Source organism: Schistocerca americana, chromosome X (genome assembly GCF_021461395.2).
Source record: "Schistocerca americana isolate TAMUIC-IGC-003095 chromosome X, iqSchAmer2.1, whole genome shotgun sequence".
NCBI classification, from domain to species: Eukaryota; Metazoa; Arthropoda; class Insecta; order Orthoptera; family Acrididae; genus Schistocerca; species Schistocerca americana.
The window spans coordinates 903,018,012-903,036,961 of NC_060130.1; the positions used below are offsets into that span (position 1 = coordinate 903,018,012).

Consider the following 18,950-nt stretch of genomic DNA (forward strand, 5'->3'; position numbering starts at 1 on the left):
GGTGATGGAGTCGATAATGAAAGAACAACTATTAAGTTACTTCGAAGGAAATAGTCTCTTTTATGATGCGCAACATGGCTTTCAGAATGGCAGGTCAACAACAGCAGCTGTACTTGACTTAGTTACAAACATAAGCCAGGGTTTTGAAGACAAGGAGTCTACAGCACTAGTACTCTGTGACCTTAGTAAGGCATTTGACTGCATCCCACACAAGGCCCTGCTCAGAAAGCTAAAAACATATAATGTAGGGGGATCTGTCCTGCAAACTCTTGAATCCTATCTGAGAAACAGATTGTCTCCGTGCAAGGTGGGAAGAAGCTACAGCATGGCGTGCCACAGGAATCGGTAATAGGGCCCCTGCTGTTTCTTATTTTTGTAAATGACATAGGCTCCAATGGGCAAACCTTGCAGTTTGCAGATGATACAACCTTGTTTTCAAAAGGAGAGAATGTTGTACAGGCAGTCCAACAAGCAGAAGTCTTGTTCAATGAAGCTAAGGCCTGGTTTATCATGAACAAAATGAAAATTAATGAAGAAAAACCTCAGAGGATGATATGCAGCCTCAGCAATACTGGAGCACTGGGCAACACAGCAGATGTTAAACTCCTGGGCTTTCTCATTGATACCAAATTAACCTGGCAACAGCACACCAAACATATATGTTCCAAACTTTCACGGGTCCTGTACCTCTTGAGGAATCTGAAAAGTATAGTACCAGAACAGTACCTGCTAACTGTGTAATATGCAATGTTCCACAGCCACATCAGTTATGGGCTGTTGTTTTGGGGCCATTCTGCAGGCTGCAAGAATGTGCTTTTACTGCAAAAGAAAGCAATGAGGATAATTACTTTAAGCAAAAAAATAGACCCCTGTAAACCAATTTTCACAAGGTTAGGAGTTCTGATGTTTACAGCCAGTATATATTGAACTGCCTCTTCCACATAAAGAGAAACCATGATATCTACAGAAAGAGAAATGTAGTTCACAAATACAGCACTCACAAAAAAGACAATATCGACATGCCAAGGTGTCGATTAGCAAAGACACAAAACGGCTTCCCAATGGTGGCCCTAAAACTGTTTAATGCTCTACCTTATGACATTCAGTCTTGACATGGGAGCAGTTTAAAACTACTATTTTGTGTAAGCTAAAAGAGCAACCCTTCTACAATATTGAAGAATTCTTCTCTAGTAATAGCATAGTGTTTACTTGAGCTGCAGCTCAGCTCCATGACTCCTACAGCAACCGTTATGTATCTATTTTATTGATGTGATTTTATTGCAATCTAATTTATAACTTAAATATGTCTTGCAGTATTAAATTACTGTCATAGTAGAGTTGTAGTCATATATTTTGATAATGTTGTATCTTGATGTTGTCTGTCCAGTGTGGCTGGTGAATAACATAGAATTGGCAATAAAAGTAAATAATAGGAATGACCACCAAATCAGGCTAAGACCCTGTGTCACCACCCTATGGCAGAGCATGTTGCTCACCGTAACACCATAGACTGTTGATTGCTTCACAGCCCCAGCCATCTGGATCCAACCTCCCCCCACCCCTCCTCCCCCATATAGATGCAGATATATTTGCCCCTCCCTCCCACCTGGGACCCACACTTTTCTTTTAAACTATCATGTAAATGGTTCACCACTACAATTCCATCCAGTTATACCAGAAGACAAAAAGCCACTGTATCACTGAAGTATCATGGAATCTCCATGAAACTGCAATTAGCAACACTAAAAATTAAAAATAAAACACAAAATCATAGTAGCACAACTCACACCAATTTCATACTATTCAATTAAACTTATAGATTTAGACATAATATAGTACAGTCACATTGTAGACTAAAAGTACTAGAATTGTTTCAACAAATTGGATTTTAGGGACTCATCAACAGCATAAAAAGGTGTGTAAGTAAGCTTTGTTTCACTTTATTCCTAAATACATTCCTACTTTTTCTAATTGATACGGGTAATTTACTGTAAAGCACACTGCCAAATTGCCCATTTTCTTACACCATGTAAACTTTCGGTCAGTCTTTGACTATTAAGGTGAATGTCTGCACTAGAATGTTTATTATGAGCCTCAATAGACTCATTGGTCTTGAATATATTCAAATTCTTATCAACAAAAGTCACACTTTCTAAATATTTTCAGTTCCTTGAAAACAGGCTTAGTGGAGATACGTGGAAGCATCTGTGTCATTATCTTTAAGATCTTTTTCTCACATCATAAAATTTTACTGGACACTGATCCCCAAAATGGGGTTCCATAGGTGAGAATTGAGTTTACTACGGCAAATTAATCTGTTTCTATGGTTGAGATATTACAGGACTGACTAAGACTCTGAAAAGCATAACACAAACTGCTCAGTATCTTTAGCAGCTTCTCTCTGTGAGTATTCCATTGGAATTTATTGTCTGTCCATCCCCCAAGAATTTTAATCTCACTGATTTGCTCCACTGCTTCATCACCAACTAACATGGGCTTCAAGTAGGCAGGGCGGTTTTTGGATGCAGTGAAAAACAGATGAGCAGTTTTCTTTCTGTTTTTTAATAATTTTTTTGTGTATCCAGAAAATTAGCCTGTTGGTAGACTGTCATTTACAGCCTGAAGAGATGGATTTCAGAAAAGCAGGTGTGTGTCATCTGCAAACAATACAGGTATGGCATTAGGCAGCTTCAGACGCTGGTGATTGATAAATAATATGAAAGATAACGGCACTAGAACTGAACCTTGAGGGACACCATAATTGACCATAGTTTCATTGGTTGGAACTTTAATACCATCTTTGTTCGAGAATTCAACTGTCTGCCTCCTGTTAGTGAGGTATGATTGAAACAACATACTCTTCCGTGAGCAAAATTGCGACACTGTGTTTGCAAATGAATGTGTTCCTGCAAAAAACACAAAAAATTACAGTAAAAATAAAGTATGTACGAGTTGTATAACCGAAATCACAAAGTTAACTGAGCGTGTTTCTAGCCTTCAGTTAATCATTAGTGCATTGAGTAGTGATACCTCTGAACTTTGAAAAGAAATGAGTAAACCGTTAGGCAAACAAAGGTCCACTTCTTTTCCGCTCAAAAATTCAAACGAGTGGACTAAAATATGAGGGGGAGTTGGAAAATAAGCTTCCCCTGTCGGCTGTGGGCAGAGTTGTGTGATATCAGCTAAAGACGACATGGCAGGTGAACACGCACGTGCAAGACACCAATACACCATTTGGTAGAGGTCGACCGCGATCAAGCAGATAGCGCTGTTGCAGTGCCTGTGCAAAGTGGAGACCCATTGCTCAGTCTTTTCCCAGAGCTATGGAGAGAAGGTGTATTTTGGAGTCGTGGTCAAAGGCTGAAGTGAGAGCTGTTATCCGCTATGAATGGGCATGTGGAGTATCAGGCACTGAAATTCATAACTGCCTTGTTGAGATGTATGGGTCAGGTGTGATGTCGAGGAAATGGTGCGGAGATGGTGCCAGCAATTCAGTGATGGACGTCAGCAAGTGCCGGACATACCGAGACCTGGACGGATGCACATGGACACTACAGATGCAAATGTCAAGAATGTGGATGACATGATAAAAGGGAACTGGCATATCACCATCGATGGAGTAGCAGCAGAACTTGGAATCGGATATGAACGAATTCACAAGATCATCCACAACATTCTTTGATACAAGAAGGTGTCAGCATGATGGGTGCTCCACCAACTGACCCCGACACACATGGAACAACACACAGCGTTCAGACTGGAACAGCTCTTGTGTTACCAGGCAATGACCTTCCGTTTCGGATTGTGATGGGGGATGAAATGTGGGTCCACCATTACACACCCGAATCGAATGTTGCACCCATGGAGTAGAAACATCCATAATCACCTGTCCCCAAGAACTCAATACCTTCACTGCGCAGTGTCGATGGTACTGTTACCGATGACTGTACCGCTAAAGCGGAGTTATTGAACGCAGTTTTCTAAATTCCTTCACCAGGAAAGATGAATGGAATATTCCAGAGTTTGAAACACGAACAGCTGCTGGCATGAGTTTCTTAGAAGTAGATACCTTAGGGGTTGCAAAGCAACTCAAATCGCTTGATACGGGCAAGTCTTCAGGTCCAGATTGTATACCGATTAGGTTCCTTTCAGATTATGCTGATACAATAGCTCCCTACTTAGCAATCATATACAACCGCTCGCTCACCGATTGATCTGTACCTGCAGATTGGAAAATTGCACAGGTCGCACCAGTGTTTAAGAAGGGTAGTAGGAGTAATCCATTGAACCACAGACCTATATCATTGACGTTGGTTTGCAGTAGGGTTTTGGAGCATATATTGTATTCAAACATTATGAATCACCTCGAAGGGAACGATCTATTGATACGTAATCAGCATGGTTTCAGAAAACATCGTTCTTTATTCGCATGAAGTAATGGCCGCTATCAACAGGGGATCTCAAGTTGATTCCGTATTTCTAGATTTCCGGAAAGCTTTTGACACCGTTCCTCACAAGCGACTTCTAATCAAGCTGCAAGCCTATGGGGTATCGTCTCAGTTGTGCGACTGGATTCGTGATTTCCTGTCAGGAAGGTCGCAGTTCATAGTAATAGACGGCAAATCATCGAGTAAAACTGAAGTGATATCAGGTGTTCCCCAGGGAAGCATCCTGGGACCTCTGCTCTTACTGATCTATATAAATGACCTGGGTGACAATCTGAGCAGTTCTCTTAGGTTGTTCGCAGATGATGCTGTAATTTACCGTCTAGTAAGGTCATCCGAAGACCAGTATCAGTTGCAAAGCGATTTAGAAAAGATTGCTGTATGGTGTGGCAGGTGGCAGTTGATGCTAAATAACGAAAAGTGTGAGGTGATCCACATGAGTTCCAAAAGAAATCCGTTGGAATTCGATTATTCAATAAATAGTACAATTCTCAAGGCTGTCAATTCAACTAAGTACCTGGGTGTAAAAATTACGAACAACTTCAGTTGGAAAGACCACATAGATAGTATTGTGGGGAAGGCGAGCCAAAGGTTGTGTTTCATTGGCAGGACACTTAGAAGATGCAACAAGTCCACTAAAGAGACAGCTTACACGACACTTGTTCATCCTCTGTTGGAATATTGCTGTGTGGTGTGGGATCCTTACCAGGTGGGATTGACGGAGGACATCGAAAGGGTGCAAAAAAGGGCATCTCGTTTTGTATTATCACGTAATAGGGGAGAGAGTGTGGCAGATATGATACACGAGTTGGGATGGAAGTCATTAAAGCAAAGACGTTTTTTGTAGCTGCGAGATCTATTTACTAAATTTCAGCCAGCATCTTTCTCTTCTGAATGCGAAAATATTTTGTTGAGCCCAACCTACATAGGTAGGAATGATCATCAAAATAAAATAAGAGAAATCAGAGTATGATTGTGGTTCGATGAACCCTCTGCCAAGCACTTAAATGTGAATTGCAGAGTAATCATGTAGATGTAGATGTAGATGTAGATGTAGAAGTTCAAAAGTGTGCCATCTGCAGGTAAAGTGCTACTTACCATTTTCTGGGACGCCAATGGAGTTTTGCTGCTGAACTTTCTGGAGGCTGCAACCATCAATGCTGAGTGGTACTGTGCCACTGTGTTGAAATTGAAAGAGGTGATTTGGAAAAAGCGGCCTGGCCTTCTCAGATCTGGCATTCTGCTGTTGTATGACAATGCAAGACCACATAAGGTGACGGCAACGCAAAGTCATATTGCAACTCTTGATTGGGAGTGCCTACACCATCCGCCTTACAGTCCAATGCTGGCATCAAACAAGCCGTTCAATGCTTCTTCCGCATGCAATGCCCTGATTTCTTCCTGGAAGGCTTTTTGAAGCTTATAAAATGGTATGACCAATGTCTCAAAGTACTTGGAAATTTTGTAGAAAAATAAAGATATGTCTTATCTTTAATGTCTCATTCTCTTTTTTTTCCTTTCACACACAACTCTGACCACAGTCGACAGGGGAAACTTATTTTCCAACTCCCCCACATACCGTATAAAAACAAAAGTTCGAGCACAAAACAATCACCAGAAAGTGAAAACATCGGACAATTGGTGCTTAAAAACAAACTGAAGAGACTGAACCAATACCGGTATGTGGAAATGAATATTCAAAACCACTGTGTTGACACAATGGTGAAATTTCATCTAAGTTCAGCATTAGGAAAGACAGTGGCGGTGAGAAGCTATGCATATCATCCATTGTATGTAACAATGAAATGAATGTGAAACACACTGTTAACAGAAACATAAATCACGTAAACTGTGCATATACCCATATATCAAAGAAAAATAGTAAAATACATGCTTTTACAGATAGTAGTGGTAAAGGAATCCCCGAAATTTTACGTAATGGTCACCAAAAACTTAATGTAACTGGCACTGTCAAACCAGGAGCGCCTTTATCTGAAATTCTAAAACAATTATGAAAGCTCCTTACAGTCTGGAAGCAACTGTATTGTGATAGGTGGTGCAAGACCACTAAAACTATAATTGATCAAACATTTTTTGTACTTGAAAACATTTGAGCATAGTGTAGAAGTGACTGAGACTGGATTCTCAGATTATGAAGCAATAAAATGTAGTGTAAATAATGTACTCAGCACAAATTCCAAGGGAAGTGAGAAATACTTCCACAGAAGATTGTAAATGAGGATAACATTAGGATTTTTAATTCATGTTAAAAAATTCAGACTGGGGTTTGGATAATTATGACAATGCAGATATAAAGTTTGAGTCTTTTTCAGCTTTTTACAAGCATAACTATGAAACTGCATTCCCTCTAAAGAAAATTAATGTAAGAACCAGAATTAACACTTGGATAACACAAGGATAAGAAAATCTTCAGAGCAACTTAGGAAGTTCATTAAATCAGCTAGGCAAAATCCAGCTCTGAAACAGTATGTAAAGAAAATGTATAAGAAAGTCATTCCAGCAGCAAAAAAGATTAAGCAACAATTTATACATCAACACAAACAAGGGTAGGAAGAAAAAAGAAATCAGTTTGGAATGTGATAAATGCAAACTTAGGCAGAATCAAAGCAATAAACGTCAACATTGTTCTTAAAAGTGAAGTCGAAACTATAATTTATTGTTTAGAAATTGCCACTCTATTCAATAGCCACTATAAAATTTCAGTACAAAATCTTGTAAGAAACCAAAGTCACATAATGGGTAATCATAACGCCTCTGTAAATCCTAAAGCCATATTTTTGTATCCTGTAACAGTACAAGAGGCAGAGAATGCAATCAGAAAGCAAAAAAATAAATTTTTCTGTGGTACAGATGGCATTCCTGATAAAGTAATTGAACACAGCAAATATATTGTTCCTCTATTCATTGATATAATTAATGCTTCTTTCAGCACTGGTTGTTTCTCCAGAGAACTTAAGCTGTCAATAATAAAACCTGTTTAGCCAACTACAGCTTATCTGCATCTGCTAAAGAGATACAACATAGTAGTCAGGTAATAACTTTTTATTTCTGAAAGCTCTAACACCAGTCAACTGAAAAATCTAATTCAATACAAAGAATACTAATAAAAATCAAAGAGTAAAGCAGAGTGTCCATGTGCTCGTCATCACAGAATAATGCTGTGTTTCATTGTGCATTCACAGATTTTCTTCTGACGACTCCCTACACAGCCCCCCCCCCCCCCCCCCAAATCCGCAATAGAGCAGAGCTCTGGGAAAGCAGGGGTATTCATATTTCACCCGCCATCAGGCTCTTGTGTGTACTGAAGGCATTGCTTGGACTTCTTCAGCCTCCGGTGCTGGGGTAGTGACAGTGCTACTTCCTCTCGTGGCACTGAGACAATGTCATCTGTGTCCAGTAGTGTGGTAGGTGACACATTGTGTTCAGTGTGTTCATCCTCTTCAGTCAATAACATAAGTGCTGGTTTGGCACGTTCCAATGATCCACTTGGGTCTTCCCATTTTGATCTATATGCATGGTGTGTTCATCTCAGGAGAGAACTCTGCAGGGCCCAGAATATGGGGGCTTGCAGCAGTGACTTGACAGCGCCTGTCTGTAGCATCACACGTGTACATGACTGTAGATCTTTGTGCAAAAATATAGTTACTGCCCCATGTCTGAACACAGCAGATGGGCGAAGCCTGGCCAAATGCTGAAGCACCATTTGCAGTACATAAGGAAATTTGGTCTGTCATGCTCCGGTTTGATCAGTGAAGAATTCTGTGGGCAGTCTCAAGGGTTCACCATAAACCAATTCTGCAGTGGATGCTCCTAAATCTGCTTTTAATGCTATATGAAGGCCCAACAAAACCAGTGGCAAAGCTGATGACCAAAACTGCGTGAGGCACATTAAAACAGCTTGTAACATCCTATGCCAGCGTTCCACCATTCTGTAGCTTGTTGGATGGTAAGCTGTGGTATGATGATGTTGGAAACCACAGAGGTTGGCCACAATTCGAACTGATGCCCCTGGTCTGTGGTGACGTGTAAATGGCAGCCGAAACATGTGATCCATGATGAAAGAAATACCCATGCCTCTGTTTCTGCACAAATGTCCAATAATGGAACTGCCTCCACTCATATAATGAAGTGCTCCATTGCACTAAGGAGGTAACAGTATCCTTAGTATCCTTCCAACAGCAATACAGGTCCCATGATGTCAAGGTGCACATATGTGAAACGTTACATTGTAATTGGGAGGTCTCCTACCGCTTTGTGCACATATCGTCCAACCTTGGCCCTCTGACAGTCTAAGCATGTTTTTGCCCAACTGCAGCAGTCCTTCGTTATAGTGGGCCACACAAATCTATCCGTCATCAGTTTGAAGCTGGCGTTTATTCCTGGATGAGCCAGCCCATGGATGCTGTCAAATAATTGCCATCGCAATTTCTTAGGTACAAAAGGTCTCGGTTTTCCCTGTGATACATTTACCAAACTCACACACATTCACCAGCAGGTTGTATTTGCTGCATACATAACGTGGCTGTACTGTCACAATGGAATTTGGCGAGTTGTTGGTCTGTCTCTTGCACAGCAGCTAGCTCGTTATAGTCAATAGCCTGAGAGGTTGATTCCAACCAAGACAGGAAATCGGCCATGATGTTCTCAGCTCCTTTTATATGCTGCAGGTCTAACATGAACTGGGCAATGAATTCAAGTTGTCTAAATTGTTGTGGTGAGGAGCCATCCTTGTTCCTACTGAAGGCAAAGGTAACCGGCTTGCGGTCTGTGAAAACCATGAATGGCCTGGCATCCACTTGGCTGGAAATGTCTGACAGCTTCATAAATTGCCAAAAGTTCCCTATTGTAAGTGCTCCATTTAACTTGTGATAATGTATGCTTATAGAAGAAGAAGCTCAGGGGCTGCCAGTGGCCTTTGACATACTGGTGTAGAGCTGTGCCAATGGCTAGCTAGCTAGCATCCACAACAATTGCCAGTTGTGCCTGAGGAACCAGGTGTGCTAACTTGAGTGCCTGACATAGACACACCTTGGTCTTATAGAACGCCATCAACATCTCTGGTGTCCATTGCAAAGGTCGTTTGCCCACTGCATCCTTGCCGGCTAGTGCTGATGTCAAAGGTGCCTGGATGGCTGCAGCATTAGGCAAATGTTGTCTGTAGAAAATAAGTGCTCCAAGGAACCGGTGTAGTTGGTGATAATCGATGGGCGAACCATCTCCTCAATAATGGTAAGTTTATCTTGCAGTGGGCTGGTACTGGCTGTTGTCTCTGAGTATCCCAAAAATGGCACCTGACATCATTAAAATAAACACTTTGATCCATTGACCGAAATTCCGTATGCATCAGTGTGTTGGTAAACAGTCTTTAGATGCAGTTTGTGCAATTTATCAGATGTGGAAAAGACCATGATATCATTGAGGTATGCAAAGCAGTATGGTAAACCTCTTAGTACTTCATTGACATACCACTGCCAACATTGTGCTGCATTTTTTAAACCAAACAGCAAACAGATGTATTCAAATGAGCCAAATGGTGTCATGACAGCTGTCTTTGGTATATCAGCAAGTACTACTGGTATCTGGTGATATGCTTTCTGGCAATCAATGACACTAAAAATGGTCACACCTGCCAGTACATGCATAAAATCCCTAATATAATGGTACTGGATAGCGATCAGGAATAGTATGGGTATTGAGTGCTCAGCAGTATCCAGGACCAGTCTTTCTTCTCTACTAGATGAAATGGTGATGACCATGGGGTGTCAGATCTATGGATGACTCCTAAGTGCAAGAATTCTTCAGGTTCTGCCTTCACTGCAGTGAAACGAGCAGGAGCTAACTGGTGCAGATGCTGAGATGTTGGTTGACCAGATGTAGTCCTGGTGTGATGGACCGTGTTGTGTTTAACTGTCTGAGCACACAGCATGGATTCACAGTTTGCTACGTGTGGCATCACTCCCTGTCTGTCATCGAATGTAGTCAGAGAACCTGGTCCTAGGGTGCCTTTAATGCTCTGCTTACCCCAACAGATGCTCGACGAGCCAATGTCTCCTTCAACTGCGTAATGAATCAAGAAATCTGCACCCAATATTGCATCTGACACATCGGCAATCACCAAAGTCCATGTAAAACGATCTTGGAAACTGAGGTCTACGTCTATCTGGCATTTTCCGTAAGTCATTATTGAAGTCTGATTTGCTGCTGTGAGCTTCAATTGAATTGGAACAAGCTTAACACCGCAACTTCCAACAGACAGTGCACTGACATCTGAGCCTGAGTCGGTTAGATAAGCATGGCTAGATTTAGTGTCTGTGACAAAAAGTTGGTGGGACAGCAAAGGTAAAGAAGAAAGGTTACTCACCAGTAGTTTCCTGTCAATGCTCTAACCTTGCAGTGGTAGGTGCTGGTGCTTGAACTCGCAACTGGCAGTGCCTATGGCTGGCTGCTGTCGCCATTTGGGTGAGTGCAGGGTGATGTGCATCATGTTGCCTTGTTTCCAAAGCTACGGTGGTATCAGCCGATATGTGCCATAGACACACTGCTATCTTCCTCACTCTTCTTGTATGTGGCTGCTTTGCCTCTGAGGAATGCCAATATCTGTCGCCGAAAGTCGTTAATGTGATTTTGTAGCTCGTCCAATTGTTGAATAACATCCATTTGTTGGCATCGTTGTATCGCTGCAGCTTCCTGAACGTCTGTACTGCTGCGTTCAAAAGTCACAGATGATGCCTACATCTAAACAGGCATAGATCTTGTCTGCTAGTGAAAGCAATGATGAAATATTGCCTGCATCAGAGAGCACCACACCCATTCTAACTGTCTCTGGCAACTGTATGTGCCATACATGTTGCAGTGTCATAGCTGGCAACACAGTGTCACTGACTAAGCTTCACTAGTGCCACCAAAATCCCGAAGTGCCTGTTGGATATGTTGTTCCAGCGGCTGATGTAGTCGCTCAAGGAGTAACTGTTTATGTGTATACTTCTGTGTGTCGGGTGGGTGGAGTATTATTTTTGCACTGATTGTTGCTGTTTTACTGTCGAATGCAGTAACAGCAATCATAAATTTGGTATCTTCATTTACAATGCCATGGTGCTGGATCGAGAATTGCAAGATCGAGAATTGCAAGCCATAATTCCGGTTTATCAGGAATGAACTGTGGTGGATGTATCTTCATCTTGCTAGTGTTATGTGCCAAATGGCAGATGCAATAGAAAAGTTCAACACAGTGCTTTCCTTGTCTTTAATGTCACGTCATAAATCTTTGCTGTGTTTCAACAAAGCATCGCGCTGATACATAGTACTCTGTGTGTCACATGGACACGCCGACTCTGCAGTAGACGATACCAAATGGTGCTGCATTTGCTCGTCTAAAATGGAATTCAGTATACGGGGTCATCACTTTAGCCAACTACAGCTTACCTCTATCTGCTAAAGAGATTCAACGTAGTAGTCAGGCAATAACTTTTTGTTTCTTAAAGATCTAACACCAATCAACTGAAAAATCTAAGTCAATACAAAGAATACTCATAAAAATCAACGAGTAAAGCAGATTGTCCATGCGCTCGTCATCACAGAATAATTCTGTGCTTAATTGTGCATTCACAGATGTTTTTCTGATGACTCCCACACCAGTATATAATAACAGTGATCCTTATGATGTAAAAAACTACAGACCTTTGTCAAAGTTGTCTCTTCCCTCAAAAACTTTTGAAAGAATAATGTACGAAAGACTCTCTGCTTTTTTGAACAAATGTGGAATATTTGTCAGTGAACAAAATGGTTTTAGAAAAAATAGATCAACAGAAATCACTATTTATAATTGTTCTAAATTCCATTGATAATAATGAAATAAACTGTGGATTGTTTTTAGACTTATCTAAGGCAATTGATGTTATTGATCATAAAATTTTGCTTGACAAACTATACTGCTATGAAGTCCTTGGCAATGTTCATATGTGGTTTAAATCATACTTACCTGATAGATACCAGAAAGTGGAAATAGTTAACGAAGGTAAATCCTTCTTTTCTGGATATGAGAAAGTTACTCATGGAGTACACCAAGAATAAGTGTTAGCACCCCTGTTGTTGTTGATATTCATGAATGACTTACCAAGTTATTTAACGCAAGCTGATTCTGTACTATTTGCTCTTTGTCAAAGCTCAGAATGTGACTGACTTAACACAAAAAATAGAAATAACAAATGATGAAGTAGTTAAATGGTTTTGAGAAAACAGTCCATTTGTTAATGAGAAGAAAACGGTATGGGTGAATTAAAGGCATGCATCAAATAAAGTAGTCCGTAACATAATAGTGAAGTTAGGAAAACAGAAAATATTTAAAACTTGAAATACTAAATTTTTAGGAATTTGGTTAAATGAGCATCTTGAATGGGGTAAACATATATAATGGCTCAATAAAAAACTAATTAAATGCTGTTACGTATTATAAGAATGCTCAAAAATTCCTGCAGTGAAGAAACGGTGATGAGTGCCTATTATGCATTTATGCATAGTCTAGTGCGATATAATGTCATATTTTGGGGTTTTATGAGTCTAGCAAAACACTCCTTTACTATTCACAAATGAGCAATAAGAACCATAAAAGGGATTGCACCTAGGGAGTCCTGTAGGGAAAAATTAAAATAACTGAAAGTTATGACTCTTCCATCTAGTTATAGCTATGAAAGTATATGCTTTTTAAACTCCCATCCTCGGCTCTTTTCTTTGAACAGTAATTACCACAACTATGAAACTAGACACAAAACTGACTTCCATTGAGAAGTACATAAGAAAGCCCTGTATCAGTAAAGTGTGATGTATCATACCAAAATTCTTTTTAGTGCCTTCCCTTAAGAGTTAAAAAGATTCTAAAGCTGCAAATTTTTAAAAATGAGCTTATGAAAATACTTATAAGTGAAGGCTTTTACAGTGTTGATGAGTGCATAAATTTTATGAATTTGAGGACATTCATAACTTAAGTTATACTTAGCCATATCTCACTGAACATAATGTAAACTTAGAATTTGTTTGGTTTATGTATTTGGTTATCTGCATGATTTTATATGTACCTGTATGATTTGCTTCTGTTTATGTACTTAATTATCTGCACGAGTTGTATGCAGACACTATTATTTAATTTCTTTTTCATGTCAACATATGACAAGTCCTATATCATTTTACATGATAAAATGGATGGTCAATCAAAAACAATATCTACTGTAATGAAAGTGGGTGGGCAATGTGGGTCCTGAAAGATGAACTTAGAAATAACCCACAAATTACCTTCTTTGTTGTTGCTATTCCATGGAGGCATGATTTAATAGAAATGTTGTTTGTTAATATTGAAATCATGAATACTAATATAAAACTATGAAAAGTTGTAAATCATTTCCCAATGCAAGCTTCATACCAGTTGACAGTTCTGTGAGAGAGCACTTTACAAAACATGGTCTCAACCAAAATAGCAGGGTAAAGATGCCAAGTATCTCAATTCCCCTACCAGCAGTAACAAGTATTGAAGACCCAACCATACCTGTCTAAACAGCAGTTTACTCAACAGGAACATAATCACAAGCTTCAGATGCAGCAACAGGGGAATTTCAAAATGTAGCCATCAAACCTGCAACTGCTGTCCCATGCATTCACCAGTAGCAATGGTAGAAATTTCATCTACTGCTGACCTTCCATCAGTGGGTCAAGATGCTTCATCAGTCTTAGTCCCTCCACAATCTACAGCAGCGCAAGAACCTGCTCCACCTGATGTGTCTCCACCATGATCAGTGGTAACAGAGGCAAGCAAAAGAGGCACAATAACTAGGAAATGCAGAACTCTACAGAATTTTTGGTACCCAGCCTCAGTTCCAGGACTAACTTAAGTCAAAAATCTGCAGGTACACTGCCTATAATCTCTAATTTCGGTTGACAACAAAACAGTGACATCAGAAGAAAGAGTTTAGGAAACGACAAAGTTTGTATTTTTCATCAGAATATAATGGGTCTAAGAAACAAGCTGGACCAGTTGTCCGTTTGCATTAGTGACATTCGTGCAATAAACAATACCCATATATTATGTCTTACTGATCATCATTTGACAGAAAGTATTGAAATGGTGCAACTATATAAGTACAGTCTAGCAGCTTATTATACTACAATCATGCTCATAAATTAAGGATAATGCTGATACGTGGTGAAAAAACGCTCTGGTGGGTGGTTTGTGGGTTTAAATAAGCTCGGGGTATGACCATGCGGTGCATTTGACCTGCGGTTCTCACACAGTGGCACTGGCAGCAGTCCACATACGCAGAGGTGTGTTGGTGCATGTCAGAGTACGGTGCAGCGAGTAAGTGTGAAGATGTTTTCAGACATGCTAATGGTGACTGTGTGTTGAAAATGGCTCAAAGAACATGTATTGATGACATTATGAGGGGCAGAATACGAGGGCGACTGGAGACTGGTCAAACAAAGCAGGTCATTGCACGGGCCCTCCATGTGCCACAAAGTTGCTCTCAAGATTATGGCAACGATTCCAGCAGACAGGAAACATGCCCAGGTGCTACAGTATGGGACGTCCACCATGTACAACACCACAAGAAGACCGATATCTCACCATCAGTGCCCACAGACGGCCACAGAGTACTGCAGATAGCCTCGCTTGGGACCTTACCGCAGCCACTGGAACAGTTGTCTCCAGACAAACAGTCTACAGATGACTGAGCAGACATGGTTTATTCGCCTGGATACCTGCAAAGTGCATTCCACTGACCCCTGATCACAGGAGAGCCCGTAAAGCCTGGTGTCAAGAACACAGTACATGGTCATTGGAACAGTGGTCCCAAGTTTTGTTCACGGACGAGTCCAGGTATAGTCTGAACAGTGATTCTCACGGGGTTTTCATCTGGCATGAACCAGGAACCAGATACCAACCCCTTAATGTCCTTGAAAGGGACCTGTATGGAGGTCGTGGTTTGATGGTGTGGGGTGGGATTATGATTGGTGCATGTACACCCCTGCATGTCTTTGACAGAGGAACTGTAACAGATCAGGTGTATCGGGACATCATTTTGCACCAGTATGTCTGCCTTTTCAGGGGTGCAGTGGTTCCCACCTTCCTCCTGATGGATGATAGCGCATGGCCCCACCGAGCTGCCATCGTGGAGGAGTACCTTGAAAAAGAAGATATCAGGCAAATGGAGTGGCCTGCCTGTTCTCCAGACCTAAACCTCATGGAGCACATCTGTGATGGTCTCAGTCGACATATCGCTGCACATCTTCAAACCCCTATGACACTTCAGGAGCTCCGACAGGCACTGGTGCAAGAAAGAGAGGCTATATCCCAGCAGATGCTCAACCACCTGATCCAGAGTATGCCAACCCATTGTGCAGCCTGTTTACACATGCATGGTGATCATATCCCATATTGATGTCAGGGTACATGTGCAGGAAACAGTGGCGTTTTGTAGCACATGTGCTTCGGGACGGTTTTCTCAACTTATCACCAATACCGTGGACTTACAGATCTGTGTTGTGTGTGCCTATGCTATTAGCACCAGTTTTGTGTAGTGCCATGTTTTGTGGCACCACTTTCTGCAATTATCCTAAATATATGAGCATGAGTGTAGAAGCACAATGGATAAAGGTGGAGTAATAAAGTATGTTAAAACTAATGTAGTGTACAAATCTGTGGATGTAAAGAATTATCGTGTTGATCAACATTTTGAGGCGTGTTGCATTGAACTCCATGTTAATTCTCTGCCTGTTAATGTGATTACTGTTTACACAGCACCCTCAGGAAACCCTAGTATATTCCTCAAGGAAATAGAATCACTTTTAACTTGTCTGTTCTCAAAAAAACAAAGAAATTATCATGCTTGGTAATTTTAATGTAAATTTCCTTACCTGGCTCATTAAGGGAATCAAAATATACTATAAAACAAAGAGAATGCTTTATGTCTCTCTCAGAAATACAACAAACCTCAGGAGTGTCATGAAAAAATGTAAGAGCATTTTTATTAAATCTGAAATTAATAATTCAAATAATAAAATAAAAACTGTTTGGAAGATGTTCAAAAGAGAGACAGGAAAAATTACAGAAGATACAGACAGTATCAAAGTGTGTCATAATGGATCCATGGCAGCTGAAGGTGATATAGTTGCCAATATCTTCAAACAACAAATTAGTTGTAAAGGGTCTAGAGTTGAAGCCATGACTCTTCTACAAAAAGCAATACAGAATAAAATTAATCAAATGCATCTACCCTCTATTACAACCGAAGAGATTGAGGCAGTAATAAGGCAAATGAAAAATAAAAATTCCACTGGTGTGGATAATATATCTGTCAGAGTACTGAAGCAGTGCTGCAAATTTATTCTTGAAGCTCTCTGTCACATATTTAATGAGCCTGTAAATCAAGGTGCTGTCTCTAATGGACTCAAATATGCAAGTGTGCAACCACTGTTCAAAAAAGGTGATAAAGCTGATGTTTTCAACTACTGGCCGATTTCATTGTACATTGATAGTCTGCATGATTGTGAGTGCATCATGCCAGAGCTAAGTGAATTCAATTGTGGGGAAATTGTTGGTGCTTGTATGTTGAGTGCTTCCGTCCCCAAGGTTAATGAAGTGTTTGGTGTTTCAAGAGGCACCATATCAAAGATTTATACCTCTTACAGGGAAAGTAGAAAAAAATTATCCATGAAGTCACAATGCAGATGAAAGTGTGTGTTGTGCAGTCATGAAAGATGCTCATTGAAGAGGATTGTGATCAAAACTAAGAAGATAACAGCTGCAAAAGCCACTGTAAAACTGCATGTCACACTTGCAAACCCTGTCTGGGCAAAACAACATGAAGGGAGCTCAATAAGAATGGAATTGCAGGATGAGTTGGAATTCCAAAACCACTCACCAGTGATGCAAATTCCCATAACAGAAAAACATGGTGCCATAGCATGGACTATGGAGTAATGGAAGGAAGTTATTTAGCCAGGTGGATCTGGCTCCACACTGTCTTCAACTTCTGGCCAAGTTTACATCCCGAGAGTGAAACACGGTGGGGTTCAGTGAGGATTTGGGCAGCCATCTCATGATATTCCATGGAAACCATGCTTACTCTGCAAAATCACATTAATGCCATGGATTATTTAACCATTTTGGCTGATAAGGTCCATCCGATGGTATAATGTTTGTTCTTCAACGGTGATGCTGTGTTCGAAGAGAACAAAGCTCACATTCCCCATGACTGGTTTTGTGAGCATGAGGATGAAGTATCACATCTCCCCAGGCCACCACAGTCAACAGATCTCATTATTATTGAGTCTTTGTGGTCTATCTTGGAGAGAGGGGTACATGCTCACTATCCACCACCATCATCATTACCTGAAGTTATCGCTGTTTTGCAGGAAGAATGGTATAAGATTTCCTTGAAAATCACACAGGACAGGTATTTATCCATTTGTAGATGACTGGAAGCTGTTTTGTCTGCCAACATTTTTCCTGTACCATATTAGGCATGATAATGTGTTGTGTTTTTGGTGTTTCCACATTTTTGCCTACTCCGTTCTATCTGTCAGTGCATAGTCAACTATCATTTTAAACTTGTGCCATCGTTCCTCTATATCCTGTTGTCCTGAGCTAAGAGTTTGAAGTTCCTCACTGATATATGACACTACTGCTTCTTAATCTAGTTTACTGAACATATAAACATTTCTACTTGTTTAGTGCCCTTTGTGCTTTGGTAATCTCTGTTGCTACAACTGCCTTGTATTACGTACAACTCCTAGGTGACTCATTTATCTTTTTTTCAATTTAATTTAATTTTCTTTATTTATTTCCTACTAACAGCTGCAGATGTCATTTCTCAGCATAGTGGGGTAATGTAGATCATCGGATATTTTTCCAATTTCTTTGTGGCTCTTTAGGGACTAAATAACTTGTGTTCATTATCTGAACAATAATGCTGACTGCTGACTGATATTTACTTTATTTTATAGTTAAGTAGAGGCCGTTTGGCTATTCAAGTAATTTGTTTGCTATTTTCAGGGCTGTGCATAGATATCTACTTTGAAAGTGGTACATTTTTATTCAGAAGAGTTTTAGATTCCCAAATATCTTTGTTGGCTTTGTGGTGGTGATTCTGAGGACTTTATTAAACATATAGCTTGCAAAATTATGAAACATACCACTACCAGTATTGGTTGGTATTGTACGAGGGTCGGTCAAAAAGTAATGCCTCCCATTTTTTTTCTACTTAAAGAAATTAAGTTAAGTGAAAAATTTGAATTTGGCGCCATTCCTCAAACCTTCTTCTGCAATCCACTGCAGTAGTAACTTTCTGTGTCAACAGGTGGCAGCACAGCAGAAGTTTGTAAGATGGCCGACATCGATGTTCGTTTGAGACAGCGTTGTGTGATTGAATTCTTGAATGCAGAAGGTGAAACGCCCATACGCATTCATGAAAGACTGAAGAAGGTGTATGGTGTTGTGAC

General features: G+C 40.4%; 1 protein-coding gene across 2 annotated transcripts in view; it reads right to left on the bottom strand.

Annotated features, from left to right (window-relative positions):
• Positions 1-18,950, bottom strand: part of LOC124555782 — a 366,970-nt gene that overhangs the window by 80,740 nt on the left and 267,280 nt on the right. The window lies entirely within an intron of this gene.